This window comes from Tupaia chinensis, unplaced genomic scaffold (genome assembly GCF_000334495.1).
Source record: "Tupaia chinensis unplaced genomic scaffold, TupChi_1.0 Scaffold000113_1, whole genome shotgun sequence".
NCBI lineage: Eukaryota > Metazoa > Chordata > Mammalia > Scandentia > Tupaiidae > Tupaia > Tupaia belangeri.
Genome location: NW_006159577.1, coordinates 6,551,092 through 6,573,111, shown reverse-complemented (window position 1 = coordinate 6,573,111; position 22,020 = coordinate 6,551,092). Strand labels below are relative to the sequence as shown.

Below are 22,020 nucleotides of genomic sequence, written 5' to 3'. Positions count from 1 at the left end.
TATTAAGGGAATAAATACATATTTTAATATAATTTGGAAGACACTGTAATAAGGCCCAGTCTAGATAATCCACTACTTTCATTATCATGTGCTTATGGTTGAAAGTAAACTCTGAACATCAAAAAACAGGCCTATTCATTTTAAGAAGAAAAAAATATGTAACAACTTTCCAAACTATGGTTTATATAGGTGCTGGTGATCTCAAGGCCCAGAAAATATGATGGGCTTGGTAAAGGCCTCCTCTGGCAGATTCTGGAGCCTGCCACTAAAGGTGGTTTCTAGTTACCTGGGCCCAGGCATCTGTTTTCTGCCCAGCTCTGTTTTCTTTTCTAGTGAGGCAGGGAGAATAGGAAGAAGGAAACTACCAATCAGACACTCGTTGGGAATCTAAACACTCTTCAGCAACAGTCAGCCAGCTCTTGTTTTTTTCTATGCAATGACTCTAACATATTTTGCAAATTTCTACAAAAGAGATTGAGGCAATTGATAAAATACAACATCCCTTTATGATTAAGACTTTCATCAAAATTAGTAATTCATGATTGCTAAGACATGGAACCCACCCAAGTGTCTGTGAACAGATGAATGGATTGAAAAAATATGGAACCGGCTGGCAAGTGGCGTGGTAGTTAAAGGCGCTGGACTCCCACATGGCCAACCATGGTTCAAGTCTTGGACCTGGTAGCTTCCTTTCTTACTGCCCCACTCACCCCATCTCTCTCTGGTCAAATTAGAAAATAATAAAGTTAAAATAATTCTTTAAAGCAAATACGAAACATATGCTCTACAGAATACTACTCAACCATAAAAAAATGAGACCCTGACATTTGATAGAAAGTGGACGAATATAGATTTACTGCTAAGTGAAGTAAGCCAGAAAATGGAAGAGGCATTGTATGTCCCCACTCAATATATACCAAATGTCTGCACTCTATGGCAGAAACTGAAATATTGGACAATATAAAGGCATGGAGAACAACTGTGGACACCAGAGACAGTGTGGGAGGAGGGTGGGAAATGGCGGAGTATGAGAGGGAGGAATCAAGGGGAATAAATAAAGAAGTAAAACAGTTAAGAAACAAAAAATGGAAAATTATCTGTTGAAGATAATAGGTGTGGTAATATCTTTGGGGCAATATTCAGTGTATTCTGGATGGGAAAATTCATTTTGTATGCTGTAATGATATACAGTGACTAAATATAAAATAATAAAGAAATTGAAGCAATGACAGAAGCAGCAGTGGTTTCTGTAATATTATTAAGATAGAGCTACTATCCTGGCCAGACTTTCTCTAAATCTAAACTTCCGACATTCTTAGTTTTAAAAGATTTCTTTACCACATGCAAGAGAATGTTCTAGATCAGGAATCCAAGTGCCTTGACAACGAGAATGTACAACTTGGTCCATTCAGGGAGGGTGGAAAGGAAACTCTCTTTGCTACATAGATGCTGAGCAGATTCTGACAGTTATCTCCATGGGTGTCTCCTGTACTCAGACGGGGCCCATTGGGAGAATCTCTAACCTGCTTCCTGTCAGCAAGCCCCATCCCTTACTCACTAGGAGATCTTAGTCAAGTTACCTTATTTTACTGAGCCTGTTTCCTCATCTATAAAAGGGGGTTGCTTGCTCATAATATGCTGTGAGAATTAAAAGAGATGACAAATGTGAAGCACTGAGCTCTGGGTCTAGATCACGGGAGTTGTTTACCACTCTCCCTCCTTTCTGACAGAGAAGGAAGGGATTCTCAATTTCTCTCTAAACAGCAATAACAATAATAAGCTCTCCTGGACTATAAATTCCTGTATGTCATAGGCTTCAAAAGAAGCTGAGTGCATTTCTTTTAAAGAGAAACACACTCAATTTTTCTTTATTTTTAGTATGGAGAGAAAAGCAAAAATACACCATCAAGAAATGTAGATACTAGTCTCACCTCTCTAATTTGTTGTGTGACCACTAACAAAGCTCTTGATCAGTCAGATTCCTGGTTACCTCGGCAAGTCAATCCTCACAATGACTCTCAGCTTAATGTTTGCTGGCCGACTCTACTACATGGCTGAGACTCTGCAGAGTATACTCTTCAGTCAGTGTTTGCCTGAATCCCTTTCCTCTTCCAGAAACAGCTTCCCAACATGGCTATATAAGATCCCTGGTCACCCTGGCCAGAGCTGATTCTTCCAATTCTGATCTAAATGGGTTAGTCAGAGTCTTCTCCATGAGCTGTTCTGGAACTGAGAAAATTCTGAAAAGCATTAAAAGACAGCTCAAAACCTGTTGACAGCCATCGTGCCAGCCATTTGGTGGAATACAGACTGCAGTGAGAGAGAAGCAGAGAGAGATGCATGGAGCGTCTAGCCAATATTGGACTCTAATTCTGATGGCCTCAGACACTCACCTGTAACTCTCTTCTCTCTGCAGTTTAGATGTTTCCTTTCTTGGATTCTATGTATGAAATCTCTTTTTGCCAGAGCTAGTTTGAGTGGGGTTTCTGTTACTTGAAACTAAGAATCCTGACTTAGAACATCTTTTAATTTAATCTAAACACCTCTGCGTTCATCTGAGATGGCCTGGTTTTTAATGTTTTATTAAAATTACTCTTGGGACCAGCAGTTAGTGTAATGGCTATGTCGCTGAACTCCCATGTAGCCGACCGTGGTTCAAGTCCTAGACCCGATGCCTTACACTCATGCCGGGCACGTGTGCATGCATGCTCAAAATCTCGAGAGGAGAATGGAGGAGAAGGGATTGCAGCATTGTCATCTCCCCGGGGGGTGATTTCTCACTTTCTATCTCTCTGTCTCTCTCTGTCTTTCTGGTGAGTGCATGTGCCCTATAAAAAAAAAAAAAAAAAAAAAAAAATCTGTTACACTACCCTTGAAATTCAGCTTCTGTTGCAAGAAGCTGTTACCTCAGGGAAAAACTGGGAGTTCCCTAATGGTATTTAATCCTGACATCTCCAGGCCCAACACATATCCTCTCTGTGAGGGTCCAAAAAAAGAGAAATGTGTTGGAGAACAAGACCAGCAGGGTGGAGAGACAAAGCTATCTGGAATCCCTTGGAATTGTTTGCTTTCAATTCTTCTCTGTTAGTATAGTGGAGCTTATTACAGAGCGAGTCCAACTTTCTGGGAAGAGAATATAAATTTGTCTCCTAGCAAGTTAGAACACATTTAGGAAAAACAACAACAACAGCAACAACAACAACAACAACAAAAATAGTCAACAATGACTCCAGGCTCTGCAGTTGTCCATTCTAACATGGTGGGACAGAGTAACCCTAGAGATCCAGGTCTTAGATGAAGCTCAGTATTTCATGAAACATCAGAAACTCCACATTTCACAAAAAGATCCAAGAACAATCTTGTTTCCCAAGGAGTAGCTTTTTCACTTGCTGCCTTTCCGTTGGCTGCCTACAAATTAATCATGAATATAAATGACAGCACTGCTCAGCCAACTGCCACCTTACCCTGCTCACTGGAATAGCAGTGAGGAAATCAAGAACAGGATGGAGTCCTAAGAAAAATCAATGGAGCAATGCAAGGCTGAGTGCCCAGACAGACGCTGAATGGTTGGGTCTGCCAAACTCCAACACTGCAGGAACACAGATTGCCTTTACAGGACCCTGGTGTATCCTGACAGGCGGCAGTGGATGCCTTCTGCATTTGATGCCACCCGACAAGAGTGTGGACTGATCATTGACTCTTAGCAAAAAATGCCTCAGACTTCTAGGGCATATTATTTTCAGTGTCAAAGCATGCCAATTGGGGCTCTTTTAACTGCAGTGACGGAAAACCAATTTAAACTGGATTAAACAATTTTGAGAGCCATTGCTTATATAAGAGGATATTTCCTTGCGAAGATAGGGTGAGATTTGAGTTCCTTGATATTATCAGGCTCATGATATGACCCAAGTTCTTTCCAGGACTCTGCACTGCCAAGGTCACCAGCATCCTAAAGCTGGTTTTTCTCTTGGCCATAAGGTAGCTTCTAGCAGTAACCAGAACTGCATACACTCTTGTTCATGTTCAGTAAGAGAAAGGGAGAGTTGCTTTTGGAAGCTTTTAAGGCAAGAATATTCGCAGAAGTTTCCAGCAAAACACTTCATATCTCATTACCCAGAAGCATATCACATGCTGATTCCTGAACCAATCTCTGGTATAGAAGAAAGGACCTTCCTGGGGCCAATAAGACCACCCTTAGAGTCAAAGATTATACAGTCCGCTTCTCCTGAGATATATGAATTATCTGGCAAGGGGCAGATAGCCAAACCAAGGTGGTTTATAATATTTAGGAAAGATGGGACATGACTAGGCAGCTACCCACTAATGTTAACTACCTTAAAGTTTAAATAGTCCACCTACCTTTCCAGGTTGCTATTTCACACAAACATTCTTTGTAGTTTAATTCTTTAACACCCCTCCTCTACATCCCTCACCCCATAAAAAACAATATGAGCCCTCAAGAGAGATGGATGAGCAAGTTGATTGTGTTGCCCTGAAGGTTCTTGCTGGGCTTTCTCTTGCAGACCTTTAGCATAACACGGTAAAGTCCTCATCTGAACAACAGCACTTGTCACAAATATACTGAGTAAAGAAATGGCTCTCATTTCAAGTGACAGGAATGTTGGTGGGTGAGGGAACAGTCTTATTTAAAATGGAGATCTCTGAGCTACAGTCCTAGAGACTCTGACTCATACACCTGCATGAGACTCAGCAATCTGTATCGAACAAATCCATCATGAGATTTGGGTTCAGGTCCTCTCTGGATCACACTGAGAAAGAATGACCATGGATTACACGTTGTATTAGGTTAGGTATCCACTCCCACTCCACCCACCCCCGAAGCAGACCTAGAGACAAGGATTTTTGTGACAATGATTATGTGAAAAATACTCAGAGGAAAAACAGTTGAAAAAGGGAAGTGAGACCAGGAAGGAAAGGCAGCCAAGTTAGGGCTCAAAGTTCTGTGGAGGTTAACCTTTGGCACAATCCCACAGGGAGGCTCTAGAGATAGTGGAGAGTAGAGTTAACCTGGTCAGTTAAAAGGGGAGCTGGAATAATTACGTTCCACCTAACCCTATGGCCTTCGGTCATTGGTTAAGGGCTGACCCCAGGGTACTGGCAGCTGGAATGGAAACCTATTTGGGAGCCATTGCCCATGAAAACAGGGAAGGTGTTGAAGGGCTGTGGTATGAGGAGGACACATATGTTTTCTGCTCTACATATTATACTAAACTGTATTTTAAAAAGTATATTTTGTGATATATGAATTATACTTAATAAAGTTCTATTAAAATAAAGTGTATCTAAATCATAGGTCATTGAAGAACTCTAACTCTATTCCCTTAGCTTCACAGGAGATGGTGAGGCCATGTAGCATGCATAGCATGTACACTGTCACACTGAGTACAGGCCAGACTCAAGAGGTGGATTCCATGTTTAGCATGACTTCTGCTTCTCAGGTCAGGCTCTAGATAGAGCTAGGCTAGGCTAAGTGAAAAATGACAGAGATTAACAAACACATGCTCCAGTGTGGTGGAGATGAGAGCTATGGAGAGAAAATGGTAGGTAGGGGAGTAGAGCATGTGGGATTGTATTCCCAAAGATGGGAACCTCTTTGAGCAATGTGCCTTTAATGTTGTCAAAGACTGTGAATGAAAGTCTACCAAGAATTCAGTGATGGCCACACATAAGTTAGGTTATTGAACTTGCTGCAGCAAGGGAATGTACCTTAGAAGAACCATGAAATGTCTCAGTAAAAGGGAGTTCAGAGGGGCTTCTTATAGGATTTGGGCTTGTGATGAATTGTTCTCTGCAGAATTAAAGGAAGCAGAGGCTAGTTCTAAATTGCATGTTATCATGAAGCAGGATCAATCTAGCAACCCAGTATCGTAGCAAGCTTTACCTGGGGGGCTGGAGGAATGAATGAAGGCAGGCAGGAGATGGCACTGGCAGAAATGCAGCACAACTCAAAAGAGGGGATAAGGGGACCAGCAGTTAGTGTAATGGCTATGTCGCTGGACTCCCATGTAGTCGACCGTGGTTCGAGTCTCGGACCCAGTGGCTTAAACTCATGTCGGGTGCGTATGCGTGCATGCCCAAGATCCCGAGAGGAGAATGGAGGAGAAGGGATTGCGGCGTGGCCACCCCCCCTGGGGGGTGATTTCCTGCTTTCTGTCTCTATGTCTCTCTCTGTCTGTCTGGCGAGCGCACGCGCCCTATAGCAAAAACCTCTAAAAAAAAAGAGAGGATGAGTATTTTTTTCTGCTTCCTTAACTGTGTATCATCACCTTTCTCTCATTATAAGGTGAATATTATCAGAAACACATCCAATGGGGCCAGTAGATGGAGTAGCAATCGCATCACTGGACTCCCACATGGCCAACTGCAGTTCAAGTTCCAGACCTGGTCACTTGAAACTCATGCCAGGCATGTGTGTATGTGCACCCAAGATCCCAGGAGGAGAATGGCAACGACTGTGTCACGGCATTCCCATGTAGTCAACCACGGTTCGAGTCTCAGATTCAGAGGTTTAAACTCACACCAGGAGTGTGTGCCTGCATGCCCAAAATTCTGAGAGTGGAAGAGAAGGGATTGCAGTGTGGCCATCCCCCAGGAGGGTGATTTCTCACTTTCTATCTCTCTGTCTCTCTCTCTGTTTCTCCCATGAGCTCACAGACCCTCTAGCAAAAATCCCCCCACCCCCAAAAAAGTAGAGATCTTGAATATAACGTAATAGTACAAGGCTCCCCCTGTGTGCATAGTACAATAAAAACGTCTGTGTGCTTCCCCATCTGTGAGCCATAGGCTCTGTAGTCAGCTTCTGGTTGTTTTTGTTTTCCAACATTCAGACTCCTATCATTTTAAGAAACTGTCCCTTCTCAGAGTCAGGCTACTTTTTGGACATGTGTGTCCAACCATGGCAGGTATCTGGGACATTGGACAATCTGTGGTCATAGAACTAAGGTTACTGTTGAGCCTGCTTCCACTTCAGCTTCTTCCTCTGTCTCATCCTGCTCCCTTTCCCTCCTTTATAGGTATTCATCTGATAAATACTTGGCACACTAACCCCCAATTCAGCATCTGTTTCAGAGAAACCCAAAACTATAGCAGGTATCAAGCAAAGCTCCTTGGAGGAAATGTTTCTTCATGTAATTTCTGAAGGATGGATAGGAGAATTAGGCAGACAAATTAGGGAAGGAGATATGCAGAGGCTAACAGAAATTCAATACTGCTTTCTTCCCGGTCTCCTCCTGTCCTTCTCCTCTTTCCTGCTGGAATATGGAACAAATAGAGTTCACTCACTCTGTTAAGGGATATTAATATCAGGGTAAAGATATGTGTAGACCTCTACCTTTCTGACAAGAACCAGAATGTGAGAATATTTGTGCCTCATGATAATTCCCACCAATTGGTACCTACTATGACAGAACCTCTCAATGACATGGAAGAAGGTCCTCTCTAAGGATGTTAGTCAACCTCCTTCCTCAGCCAGCCCAGAGCTTGCTCATGAAGCAGAGGCTATCCATTGGCTCTACAACATGGACTTCCCCCTCTCTAAAGATGACCATGTCAATGCCATGGTTGACAGAACAACTTGATAGCAACAGACATCCAAACATAAAATCCCAATAGGGTAGAATAATCATGTAGCAGTAAGTCGACTACACCAGACTCCATCATGGAAAGGCAGAAAATTTCTCTTACTAGAATAGATTCTCTTTTCTGGATTTGGATTTGTTCTCTATGCCCATTACACTTCTGCCAGTGCATTTCTCTATGACTTAGTGGATACATCATGGAAGCCACACAGCATTACTTCTGCTTGAAGAATTTCCTTCACGTGAGAGAAGTGCCCATGGGAGATGCTGTGCTTAGGAGCCCCATCATCCCATCCACAACCTGGTTAGTTTAATCAAATGGAAATACCAATATTTAACCATTCTTAAAACTATAAAAATGCCAGTTTCATTTGATTCAACCCAAAAACTGGTGGGATTTCGGTGAGCCTCTCCTAGGAGAGCAGATTACTGCATCTTGAGTCATGACAATAAAATGGTTAGACAGGAACAATTATTTGGAAGCATAAATATAAGAAGCATGCATGACACCCATTGGAACACACCATGGTAGATATTTCTTATTATTCACTGTCCAAAATCCAAACATACTTTCTATGTTGTGAGAATGTGAAGTTCATGACCAAGCTCAGTGACACAAAGATTTTCTTTTTTTTTCATGGTGACTGTGGTTGGCTCAAGAGTCTAAGGATGAGGGTGAGTTTTGTGTTAGGAAAGGGATGTCTAGGAGTGTCAGAGCTAGCAGCAGCGAGTGTCCAGCTGGGGAGCAGTAGAGTCCTGAGAAGATCCCAGGGGAAATCTTTGCTGGTTACTCTTTCTTTCTCTTTAGCTCCTATGCAAACCTAGTTTTCCAATTTTCCTGTTGAGTGCAGTAATTTCTAAACACTCTTGCAATAAATCCCTTTTTCTGATCAAGTGAACCAGAGCTAGTTCTGTTGCTTGCAACTCAAAACATTAATAAACACACTACCTTTGGCCATACGTTTTTGATTTTTAGATAATGGCATTTATCAGCTTCTTGACAGAAAAGAATTTACCTGTAGGGGCCAGGTGGTGGTACAACAATAAAACATGGTGCTCTGCAAAGCAATCCCACATGGGAAGGTCTGTGGTCCCAGTCTGGAGAGCTCCTTGAGTGCTTTGAGTGCTCGCATACATATGCCCATGATCTAGGGCTGGCTAGAGGTTGGGGGTGGATTGTGCTGTCAGACCCTGTTAAGGGTGCTATGTGTGTATGTCTCTCTTTTTCTTTCTGTCTTGCTTACTCATAGAAGAAATAAGTAATTAAACTTTAAAAGTGCATGCCCAAGATCCCGAGAGGAGAATGGAGGAGAAGGGATTGCGGCGTGGCCACCCCCCCTGGGGGGTGATTTCCTGCTTTCTGTCTCTATGTCTCTCTCTGTCTGTCTGGCGAGCGCACGCGCCCTATAGCAAAAACCTCTAAAAAAAAAGAGAGGATGAGTATTTTTTTCTGCTTCCTTAACTGTGTATCATCACCTTTCTCTCATTATAAGGTGAATATTATCAGAAACACATCCAATGGGGCCAGTAGATGGAGTAGCAATCGCATCACTGGACTCCCACATGGCCAACTGCAGTTCAAGTTCCAGACCTGGTCACTTGAAACTCATGCCAGGCATGTGTGTATGTGCACCCAAGATCCCAGGAGGAGAATGGCAACGACTGTGTCACGGCATTCCCATGTAGTCAACCACGGTTCGAGTCTCAGATTCAGAGGTTTAAACTCACACCAGGAGTGTGTGCCTGCATGCCCAAAATTCTGAGAGTGGAAGAGAAGGGATTGCAGTGTGGCCATCCCCCAGGAGGGTGATTTCTCACTTTCTATCTCTCTGTCTCTCTCTCTGTTTCTCCCATGAGCTCACAGACCCTCTAGCAAAAATCCCCCCACCCCCAAAAAAGTAGAGATCTTGAATATAACGTAATAGTACAAGGCTCCCCCTGTGTGCATAGTACAATAAAAACGTCTGTGTGCTTCCCCATCTGTGAGCCATAGGCTCTGTAGTCAGCTTCTGGTTGTTTTTGTTTTCCAACATTCAGACTCCTATCATTTTAAGAAACTGTCCCTTCTCAGAGTCAGGCTACTTTTTGGACATGTGTGTCCAACCATGGCAGGTATCTGGGACATTGGACAATCTGTGGTCATAGAACTAAGGTTACTGTTGAGCCTGCTTCCACTTCAGCTTCTTCCTCTGTCTCATCCTGCTCCCTTTCCCTCCTTTATAGGTATTCATCTGATAAATACTTGGCACACTAACCCCCAATTCAGCATCTGTTTCAGAGAAACCCAAAACTATAGCAGGTATCAAGCAAAGCTCCTTGGAGGAAATGTTTCTTCATGTAATTTCTGAAGGATGGATAGGAGAATTAGGCAGACAAATTAGGGAAGGAGATATGCAGAGGCTAACAGAAATTCAATACTGCTTTCTTCCCGGTCTCCTCCTGTCCTTCTCCTCTTTCCTGCTGGAATATGGAACAAATAGAGTTCACTCACTCTGTTAAGGGATATTAATATCAGGGTAAAGATATGTGTAGACCTCTACCTTTCTGACAAGAACCAGAATGTGAGAATATTTGTGCCTCATGATAATTCCCACCAATTGGTACCTACTATGACAGAACCTCTCAATGACATGGAAGAAGGTCCTCTCTAAGGATGTTAGTCAACCTCCTTCCTCAGCCAGCCCAGAGCTTGCTCATGAAGCAGAGGCTATCCATTGGCTCTACAACATGGACTTCCCCCTCTCTAAAGATGACCATGTCAATGCCATGGTTGACAGAACAACTTGATAGCAACAGACATCCAAACATAAAATCCCAATAGGGTAGAATAATCATGTAGCAGTAAGTCGACTACACCAGACTCCATCATGGAAAGGCAGAAAATTTCTCTTACTAGAATAGATTCTCTTTTCTGGATTTGGATTTGTTCTCTATGCCCATTACACTTCTGCCAGTGCATTTCTCTATGACTTAGTGGATACATCATGGAAGCCACACAGCATTACTTCTGCTTGAAGAATTTCCTTCACGTGAGAGAAGTGCCCATGGGAGATGCTGTGCTTAGGAGCCCCATCATCCCATCCACAACCTGGTTAGTTTAATCAAATGGAAATACCAATATTTAACCATTCTTAAAACTATAAAAATGCCAGTTTCATTTGATTCAACCCAAAAACTGGTGGGATTTCGGTGAGCCTCTCCTAGGAGAGCAGATTACTGCATCTTGAGTCATGACAATAAAATGGTTAGACAGGAACAATTATTTGGAAGCATAAATATAAGAAGCATGCATGACACCCATTGGAACACACCATGGTAGATATTTCTTATTATTCACTGTCCAAAATCCAAACATACTTTCTATGTTGTGAGAATGTGAAGTTCATGACCAAGCTCAGTGACACAAAGATTTTCTTTTTTTTTCATGGTGACTGTGGTTGGCTCAAGAGTCTAAGGATGAGGGTGAGTTTTGTGTTAGGAAAGGGATGTCTAGGAGTGTCAGAGCTAGCAGCAGCGAGTGTCCAGCTGGGGAGCAGTAGAGTCCTGAGAAGATCCCAGGGGAAATCTTTGCTGGTTACTCTTTCTTTCTCTTTAGCTCCTATGCAAACCTAGTTTTCCAATTTTCCTGTTGAGTGCAGTAATTTCTAAACACTCTTGCAATAAATCCCTTTTTCTGATCAAGTGAACCAGAGCTAGTTCTGTTGCTTGCAACTCAAAACATTAATAAACACACTACCTTTGGCCATACGTTTTTGATTTTTAGATAATGGCATTTATCAGCTTCTTGACAGAAAAGAATTTACCTGTAGGGGCCAGGTGGTGGTACAACAATAAAACATGGTGCTCTGCAAAGCAATCCCACATGGGAAGGTCTGTGGTCCCAGTCTGGAGAGCTCCTTGAGTGCTTTGAGTGCTCGCATACATATGCCCATGATCTAGGGCTGGCTAGAGGTTGGGGGTGGATTGTGCTGTCAGACCCTGTTAAGGGTGCTATGTGTGTATGTCTCTCTTTTTCTTTCTGTCTTGCTTACTCATAGAAGAAATAAGTAATTAAACTTTAAAAAAATAAAAATAGGGGCCAAAAGGTAGCATGGTGGTTGAGGTGCTGGACTTCCATACAGTCGACCATGGTTCAAATCTCAGACATGGCAGCTTACTTTCTCATTTTGTCTCTCTCTGGTAGAATTAAAATGAATAAATAAAATTCAATAAATAATTCTTTAAAAAATAAAAAATAAAAATAAGTCACCTGCAAAGTAATTCAGGTCAAGAGTGAGGAGTAAATTGGAGAGAGGTCGGTACATTTCTTTGATATTTGTTTCTCCATAGTTGTGTTTTCAGAATTAAAAAAAAAATATTGTGGCTCCAATTTGTATTTTCAGAATAATCTATCTAATTTAGTCTTGCAATTTATAATATACATTATTTATGTTGTCTTAAAAATTTTTTTTAATTTTGGGACCAGCAGATGGCGGAATGGTTACATTGCTTGACTCCCACATAGTTGACCATGTTTCAAGACCTGGACCCAGTGGCTTAAAACTCATGCTGGGTGCTGGGACTGGCAGTTGGTGTAACCGCTGTGTTTTTGGACTCCCATGTAGTCGACCCCGGTTCGAGTCCCGGGCCTGGTGGCTTGGTGGCTTACACTCACACCGGGTGTGTGTGTGTGTGCCCAAGATCCCGAGAAGAAAATGGAGGAAAGGGATTGCGTGGCCATTCCCCCTGGGGGATGATTTCTCCCTTTCTATCTCTCTGTCTCTGTCTTTCTGGTGAGTGCATACGCCCTACAACAAAACAAAAACAAAAAAATTAAAACAAACAAAAAAGCAACTCATGCCAGGTGCATGTGTATGTGTGCCCCAAATCCCAAGAGGAGACTGGAGGAGAAGGGATTGTGGCATGGCTATCCTCCCAGGGAGTGATTTTTTGCTTTCTGTCTCTGTCTCTGGCAAGCACATGCACCCTATAGCAAAAAATCTCTCTCTTAAAAAAAATTAAATGTCTCCATTGCTATAACTCTTTCGTGCTTCTAATTTTTTTCCTCATGTTTTTTGTTTGTTTGTTTGTTTGTTTATTTGAGAGATTTTTTGCTATAGGGTGCATGTGCTTGCCAGAGACAGAGACAGAAAGCAAAAAATCACTCCCTGGGAGGATAGCCATGCCACAATCCCTTCTCTTCTACTCTCCTCCTGGGATTATGTGCACACATGTACAAACACTCGGTGTGAGTTTCAAGCCTTCCGGTCTAGGATAGCAACCACAGCTGGCCACGAAGGAGTCTAGTGCCTTAGGGCCATCTGCTGACCCCTTTCTCACTTTTTAAAAAAGATTTGCCGAGGGAACCAGCAGTTAGTGTAATGGCTATGTTGCTGGACTCCCACGTAGTCGACCGCGGTTTGCGTCCCGGACCCGGTGGCTTAAAACTCATGCCGGGCACATGTGCGTGCGTGCCCAAGATCCCAAGAGGAGAATGGAGGAGAAGGGATTGAGGCGTGACCATCCCCCCCGGGGGGTGATTTCTTGCTTTCTGTCTCTATGTCTCTGTCTGTCTGGCGAGCACACGTGCCCTATGGTGAAAACCTCTCAAAAAAAAAAAGATTTGCCGAAGGTAACTCATTTTATTGTTGTTTTCAAAAGAGTACTTCGATTTATTAGCTATAGCTTCTCTCTCTCTCTCTTTTTTCCTTAATTTGCTAGAGAGCATGTGTGTTTGCCAGAGAGAGAAACAGAGAGACAGAGAAAGTGGGAAAACACCTCCTATGGGGAAAGGTCATGTGGCAATCCCTTCTCCATCTCTCTCTCCTTTCAGGATTTCAGTCACACACACGTACACATTTTTCAAGCTAGCAGGTCCAGGACTCAAACTTCATAGTTGGCCATGTGGGATCCAACTTTCTTAACCATTTCTGGGTAGTCCAGTTATTGTCTCTTTTTATGCTCAATTTCTTTTCTGTCTTCATTATATTCCTCTCCTTGGTGGAAGAAATCTATATATTTAGATAGATAGATAGATAGATAGATAGATAGATAGATAGATAGATAGATATAGATAGATAGATTTTTTTTTTTTAAGTTTTTGCTAGAGCATGCATACTTGCTGGGGGAAGGGGAAGAGAAAGGGGCAGAAAAGAGAGAAGGCACCCTCCCTTCCCCAGGGAAAATGGCCACACCACAATCCAGTCTCCTCTCAGAATTGTGGGCATGCATGCACATGTGCCTGGCATGGTTTCAGGTTGCTGGGTCTGGAACTCAAACCAGGAAGCTGGCCATGTGGAATCTAGCTACCTTAATACCACACCACCAGCTGGCCCCTGTATTTCCTTTCTAACACCCTAAATAAAATTCTTAATTTGGCCATTTTTCTTTTAATTTTTTTTGAAGCAATAAAGCATTTAAGTAAATTAATTAGGTTCAGTTCAATGAGTATGTATTGTGTGCCTATTATGTGACAGGCAGAGAGCTAGAGAGGGAAAAGCATGAGATAAATAAGACTTGAATATGTGTCTCCAAATGATCTGGAGAAGAAAACTAGCATGTAAAAAGATATTTCTGACATAGTATACATATTATATTTATCTTTAGGGAAGATTAATAATTATTTTTCTCTTTTATACATTTTTGTACTTACCAATATTTGAATGATACCTTTTTTAAAAATTTACCACTTATTTGTTTGTGAACATATTCTCATTTTACAATTAGAAGAACACAGAAAATAGCCCCTTTTAAAGAACATGACAACACTCAAAAGTAATGGTATTTAGCTAAGCATCTGGAAATTCTAGAAAACTTCCTAGGAAATTTGGGTTTTAAGGGAGGAAGAGTTAGTTCCAGGCAAAGGAAGCAGCATGAACAAAGGCTGAGCGATGCGGGAAGAGAGGCATTACTCTGAGTGTGATCAGCAAGAGCCTGCCTCCTTACTTGCCTGCTTCACTGCTGTATCCCCATGTCGTTGAAGGGCACACAGTCCTCAGGAGGGCCTGTAGTGCAAGACCTAACAGGTGCTGCATGCGCATGTGTGGCACTCACTGAGGATAGATGAGGTAGCAGGGACAAGAGCGGTGATCAGGGAGAGCACATTTTCCAGGAGGACAGATTCGATCCAGGAGGCCATTAGGAGCCCCTGTGGTTTTCAGAGATAAAAGAAATTTTACTGCACCTAGCATACTATTTTAGAAGAATAGGTACTGTTCGGGTGGGCCATTTCTCTACTGTTTAAAAATTGATGTCTTATTATCACTTTTTGAATCACTAAAGTTCATATTAAGGCACCTACTACCTCCTGTTGTAGATTAATGGGCCCTAATGCAAATTTTGTGGTACTAATACAACTCTGACATGAACATATTACCATGTGAAGACTGTTCTTATGGGCAAAATAAAGCCAAGAACCAATGGATTCTTCAATCATAGATACCATAAATGTCTTCGATAATGGCTGCTCTAGTGGCTTGTTCTGTTCTGGCTCTCAACAGTAACTCACAGCTTCTACTTCTGAGTCTCATGAGGGCTCTCATCTAGAAAAGGCAGGATGGGGAAATGAGAACATTTGAACATCACTGTCATTTTACAGCACGGTAAGTTATGTTAGGAACTAAAATATTGTAAATGTATAAATATATTTGTATTAGTGATTTTATATAGGTATATACATATATACACATATATGCACATATATACATATAAAATGCATGCTATTTATAATATATATAATCACAAATACAAATTTCCAATTACTGGACTGCTTCTCAATAATAGCATTGCTTTTCAGCTCACCAGGGTTTACAACAATTATGCAATAATCGTAGTGGTTCTTTCTCTAAAAAGGTAAAATTAAAGCCTCATTCCTACAAAAAAATGTTTCTTTAATCATTACATTCTGCTATGAGGAAGATTAATTACTGTATTCCTTCTCTACTTTTTATTGAAACCCTCCATGCAAATGAAACAAATGTGAGGAACTTTGCACATTGCCAAGTCAGGTTTGACTTCCTTAATTAATTGGCTGGAAACCCATGGGCATTACACGTCTCTCTCACAAGAGCATCCTTCAAAGGTAGGAGCCAAATTGTTGGTAATTGGCTTGATCACCAGTCACTCAGCTAGGTTTGTCTTATGATAGACAGGATTGGGTATGATGGCTGTCTGTGGCAGTCTGGTCCAGACTCTCAAGTGGTGATCTAAGTTACTATATCAGGGACCAGTGAGGGAAGGTGAGACTGGGAAGCCTAGGCTCCCTTCGGGGCCCAGCAATGTATGTACAGGTTATTAGAGATAGCTCTCACTGCACAGGTGTCCTCCCTGGAACAGGAACAGTCCAGAAAGAAAGGAGGGGAGAAGGAAAGAGCGATGATGCCTCCAGGGCCTGGGGCCTGGTGCCTGGTGCCTGGTGTAGCTCTGGATTTGGAGTCACCTGGACCTTCAGAAAGAGCATCTTTTCCTTGGTATTTGTGACTGACACCTGGGCTGTATTCAGAGGTGTTATCACAAATACAGAACATTGTGATGTCAAATGGTAGTCTGGCATTCAAGTGATAACAGACATAATGGATAAAAGGTTAGAGAATTTTATTCCTTGAACACTGCTGAATTTCTGTATTTCAAAACAGGCCACAAAATAAAGGGCAGAGGATAAATTAAGAAAATATTACAAGTGATTATATCAGATTATTGAGTGGTAAGAGAAGGATAAAAATAGTTCTTTATACTGTGACCCCCTACACACAATTTTGTTGTTGTTGTCTCTAGACAGGGTTTCACTGTGTCCACGCTGCAATCCTTCTCCTCCATTCTCATTCTGAGATTCTGGTCATGCATGCACACACATCAGGTGTGATTTTTCAAGCCACTGCTCAAGGACTCCAACCACGAGGTCAGCCATGTGGCATCCAGGGTCTTAACCTCCGCATGACCTGTTGGCACCTGTTGGTCTTTTTTTTTGGAGAGATTTTTGCTATAGGGCGCATGCGCTCACCAGACAGACAGAGACAGACAGAAAGTGAGAAATCCCCCCCCAGGAGGGATGGCCACGCCGCAATCCCTTCTCCTCCATTCTCCTCTCGGGATCTTGGGCATGCACGCACACGTGCCCGGCGTGAGTGTAAGCCACCGGGTCCAGGACTTGAACCATGGTTGATTACGTGGGAGTCCAGTGACATAGCCATTATGCTAACTGCTGGTCCCACCTGTTGGTCTTAATGTAGAAGGTTTTAATAGCTTAAAAAATGATTGTTCTTCTCACCTCTGAGAAGTATCTTAAGGACATAATAGAGTTAAACCAACTATAAGCATGAAGATAATTACTGTTGCTTCATCTAGATTATTTCAATAAATTGGAAATAAATGTTAGGTAAAGTGGAGTAGCTAAATAAGTTATTGTTATATCTGCTCTGCTCAATATTTTTAAATCATTCAAATGATAATTATGATGGCTGTATAAAGATGATAAATATGATTATGATAATATGTTTAAAGAAAAAGATTAACAAGACACATGCATATTATACAACTATGTAAAAATATATCTTCATTAGGATAAGAACTAGGAAAATATACAAATATAAAAATAATTACATTCACAATTATAATCCATGAGGCAGTTCAATCCATGAATATTATGGATTTTTTTTTCTATTTGTTTAAAAAGAAAATTTACATTATTCTTCATATTTGTGAGTGGTGAGTGAGTTAATCAAAATCACACCATCTTTGCGCTCTCCCACTCTTTCACTGCTCCCTAAAAACAATAGTCCTGAGCTCCAATTTCTGCTTGAGTTAAATTCTTACCTGGGCAATCATTCAGAAGAGCGAAGCTAACAATCTTGCCTCCAGAGTGAACTTCATCCCAGGTAACTCTTCCCTGACCATCCAGCAAGAGCACCGGACGGTCACAGAGCTGCACACATCTCCCCTAGATGGCTCACTTTTCCTGTTGGTCTCTTGTTTCTTTCCTTTAAAACTTCCAGCTCTCTGTGGGAGGGAGAGGAGGAGCTGAGTGCAGAGTAAGGGGAGTCGGCAGCTGTGCATGTGTGAGAATCAACCATCTTCTTCTTTCTGTTATCTTCTGACATTCAGCTTTCTTATAAAATCCTCTATGGAGTTCCCGCCTTATTTTCTTGTCTCAGATTCTAGTTGAATGGTTTCGAACAGTAACACCAGATAGTTCTAAAGCACAATTAATCCTCACAATGCTACCAGGTGGGTTATTATCGGCTCCACTGTTCAAATGAGGAAACTGGCACGCAGCAAGGCTAAGTTCCTTTTCCCAGTCCTACAGCAAGTGCAGGTTAGGGACTATGAATCTCCTGCTGTGTTTAAAGCTGGCAACTAGGCCTCTTAAGCCAGTCTGTCTGCACTCCATTGTTACTATAGGGCAGACTTCGATTTACAAGTCAGTCTTACCCTGAGTAGGTGACGTGGTGGTTAAGGCACTGGACATTTCCACATGTCCGACTATAGTTCACGTCCTGGACCTGTTGTCTTGCTTTCTCACTTTCTCTCTCTCTCTCTCTCTGTATGTGTGTGTGTGTGTGTGTGTGTGTGTGTGTGTGTGTGTGTTTCTCTCTGGTCAAATTAAAATAAATGAATAAATAAAATTAAATAAATAATTCTTTAAAAAAAGAAAAAGAAAAACAAGTAAGACACAGTAAGACACTCAGATAGTCAAAGAAATAGTGGTAAATGTTTTTTGCCATAGAGGTTGTGCACTTGCCATAAAGACAGAGAGAGAGACAAAGAGATAGAAAGAGAGAAATCAACCCCCCAGGGGGGATGGCCATGCCGCAATCCCTTCTCCTCCATTCTCCTCTTGGGATCTTGAGCATTCATGTCCAAGTGCTTGGCGTGAGTTTAAGACACTGGGCCCGGGACTTGAACTGCTGTTGATTATATGAGAGTCCAGTGACATAGCCATTACGCCTCTGCTGGTCCCAATTGGCATTTATTTTTAACTGTGACAATTGAAGGACTCTCTGAAAGATCACACAATAATATAAAATTCTTAAAATGTTTAAAGTAGCACACAACCTATTTTCACTGAAGTCCAGCTCATTAAGAATGAGAAATCAATATAATCATTTTTTCCACAGAAATCATGATCACACACCAGCTACAACCTTGTTCATTTAATCTAATGGGTGAAATGCTACTCCATGAGTACAAGGTTAGGATAGTGTTTATTTGGTCTAAGAAAGTTTTGATAGAGAAATCAAATAAGAAAGTCCTCTAGCTTACTTTTTTGCTTTAAAAACAGCCAATACAAACACACACACACACACACACACACACACTGACAAAACCTGAGTAATCTCAGGAATGTAGGCTGTTGGAATCCCCACTCATAGCTGAGGAAACACAGCCAGTTCCCAGTGCATGAAGCAAGCTAGAGGTCCAGCAAAAGTACCTATGGTTCCAGGCTGGGCTCTGTCATCAAGACCACTGTGGAACCACTGTCTGAGCTCCCGTCTCTGTTACACGTGTTACCTCATTTAACCCTTACCAGGGAGGTTATTATTAGCTTTACTGTTCAGATGAGAAAGCTGAAAGCAAGGCTGAGTTCCTTTTCCAAGATCACACAGCAAGTGATGGAGTCTCTGGGCCTGGCACCGAAGTCACCTAGTTCCAATCCTGGTGCTCTTTCTTCTACAGTATACTCACCATAATTTATCAGTTATTGACCTAAACTTGGCACCTTACAGGTGTTTCATGTATTTCATGTATACAGTGGTATCATTATGCAATATTTTTATCCCTAGACTGGTCTAAAGTCTCAGAGCTAGGAGGTGGCAGGGCCAGGGAAAGACTGCTTTTTGCCTGTCTGTCTGTCTAACTGCGAAGCCTTCCCTGTTGCCTGCAACACCCAGATGCCCCTTCTTGTGTGAAGGTATAACAGAAGCACATACTTCATACAGCCTGTTCGGGACAAATCCATTTCATCATGACTGCTCTTCTCAGAGCATCCTTCAGTCTAATAAGCCTCAGTTACTATGCCATGAAGTCCAGCAACAAAGCCATTGTACTCTAATTATTATCCATAATCTGTAGAAACATAAAAGGAGATCAATAATGAATATGGCCAAATAATAAAACAGGTAGACGATCGTCCACAGCGAAGTAATGAGTGGGTGTAAGGTGTTTAAGGAAAAACATATGGAGAGACAATTCGATGCCAGTTCTGACTTGCGGACCCAGTGTCCTTCCCACAAAGTCAGTTACCCACTTTGCTACCAACTTTGCCTTCCATGTTACTGGGTGATCTTCTTTTGAAATCTTTTGACTAAATGGAGTGTGCGCTCCTCGTCCCAACTCGTTCCTTAGGAGAACTTCACACCCACTCCAAAATCTCACATGGGAGCAGCTCTATATCCTGGACAGAGCCCTGGCATTAGAGTGAAGAAAGCTGACTTAGGTTCATCTCTGTCATTGGCTAGATGTGTGGCCTTAGATGGTCTAAGCAGTCTAGGGCTGAGTTCTGTCCTCTAGAAAACAGGGTTGGTGATACCCTCCTAACAGTGCACTCCATACACTGAGCTCTCCTTAACCCTCACTCTTCAACCTGTCTCCCTGAGACCTGGCTGCTGACAAGTTGGGCCTTGTGAGTATCTCCTGCCCATTCCCTTAGCTCACAGAACTGACTCCCGGCTGGGGCTGTTCTGGAGTTACATGCACTCCTCCCATATTAACATCACAAGATTAGATGTACTGAGCCCTAAACATATCCTGCTGATTCTGTTAGTGGATAAGTTAAATTTTTATTCTAACTTTCAAACAATGCACATACAAAGAAAAGCCCTGTCTTAGTGAGAGGGAATCTGCATTGATCTATAATCGATCTACCAATGGTTTATTCTTATGGTATATGAGGCCTGTGCTCAGTGTCAGCACGGACTACTTTCTGTCCAGTCATTGAGGGAGCATCCTGTCCTGTTTATGTAAGTAATTAAATGCATGTCTTCTCCTGCTGGATCTCTGGATGCTCTGAAATTGGCAAATTTTATGGGAAAGCCTCCTCAGATCTGGAGCCTCCCCAGTTTACCTCCATTGACAACATAGAGTTGACTTGATATCCAAAATGCTTTTGGTTAAATAAAAAAGAATTTAAAGTAATGATATTATGAGGAAAACAATCTAACAAATGTAGTGAGTATTTTGGCACATTTTGATGATAGAGTTGGTGAGAATCTGAGCAGCCAAGAGTCAGAAGGTTCTGAGTGGAGATAAGGCCTGAGAAAGGAGGCTTGGTGTGGCCAAATGGTGCAGAGGCATGAGGCAATGACAGGCTGAACAGTACAGAAGTTGCAGCCCCTCTCCTTTAAAAGCCGACTTCTGTAGCCCATGGAGGCAAGCCCCAGGACAGCATCTGCTGAAGCAAGCAGGATGTGACTTGCAGAGTGGCTCGTCCCACTCAGAGCTCCAGCTGAGATCTGGGTGGGTTCTGTCTGGCAGCTCACACAGCCTTGTGTTTGCCTATGTCTAAGGACAGCCGGACATTTTAGAAAGAGCCGAGTTAGCCCCTTTAGGTCGCCAACAGCAGCAGTTTCCCAAACACCCCTGATGCCTTCACTGTTATGACCCCTTTATGCAGTCATTTTAAAGCTGGCCACGGTTGTTTCACTGTCCTGATGACTGACACTGAAAATTCAAGTCTATTTTTACCTAAATCTTTATTGCTTTTTTTTTTCTTGCTAGCCATACCTTAAAGAGGAAAGATTTTTTTCTTTTCTTTCTTTCCTTTTTTTTTTTTCTAAAGATTTTTTGCTGTAGAGCATCTGTTCTCACCAGAGAGACAGGACAGAAAGAGATAAGGGTGGTGAGAAACTAGCCCTTAGGGAAGATAGGCACACTGCAATCCCTGCTCCTCCATTCTACCTGCAGGACTTTGGGCATGCACACGCTCATGTGTGTGTGTATGTGTGTGTGTGTGTTTTAGAGACTTTTGCTATAGGGCGTGTGCACTCGCCAGAGCGACAGGGAGACAGAGAGCGAGAAATCACCCCCCAGAGGGGATGGCCATGCTGCAATCCCTTCTTCTCCATTCTCCTCTCAGGATCTTGGGCATGCACGCACATGCACCCAGCATGAGTTTAAGCCACTGGGTCTGGGACTTGAACCACGGTCAACTACGTGGGAGTCCAATGACATAGCCATTATGCCAACTGCTGGTGCCAAGCCCTGGTCAGGATCTCAAACTGTGGAGTTGGCCATGTGGGATCTAGTTCCTTAACCACCATACCACCTGCTAACCCGAAAAGTTCTTTTTTCAAATTCAAGGTGGCATTAAAAAGAGGAGGCTTATATTCATGCCCAGTTCTCTCAGTAAATTATAAGGTATTATAATATATTAGATAGAAAAATCAAGCGTTGGGTTAGGCTCTTTTAATATACCATCTAATTTAGTGCTTTTAAACTATCCAGTGATAGG

At 42.2% G+C, this 22,020-nt stretch overlaps 1 long non-coding RNA gene across 3 annotated transcripts in view; it reads right to left on the bottom strand.

The window, feature by feature from the left end:
- Window positions 1–22,020, bottom strand: part of LOC102488615 (uncharacterized) — a 32,180-nt gene that overhangs the window by 8,011 nt on the left and 2,149 nt on the right. For 2 of the 3 annotated variants that reach the window (XR_001370044.2, XR_333904.3), the window contains exons 1-2: window positions 19,502–19,632; window positions 17,388–17,570 (exon numbers count right to left, since the gene is read on the bottom strand). This is a non-coding gene — a long non-coding RNA (uncharacterized LOC102488615). Of the gene's footprint in view, window positions 1–17,387; window positions 17,571–19,501; window positions 19,633–22,020 lie in introns of those variants that run through there. The other variant, XR_003548657.1, reaches the window with a different exon arrangement.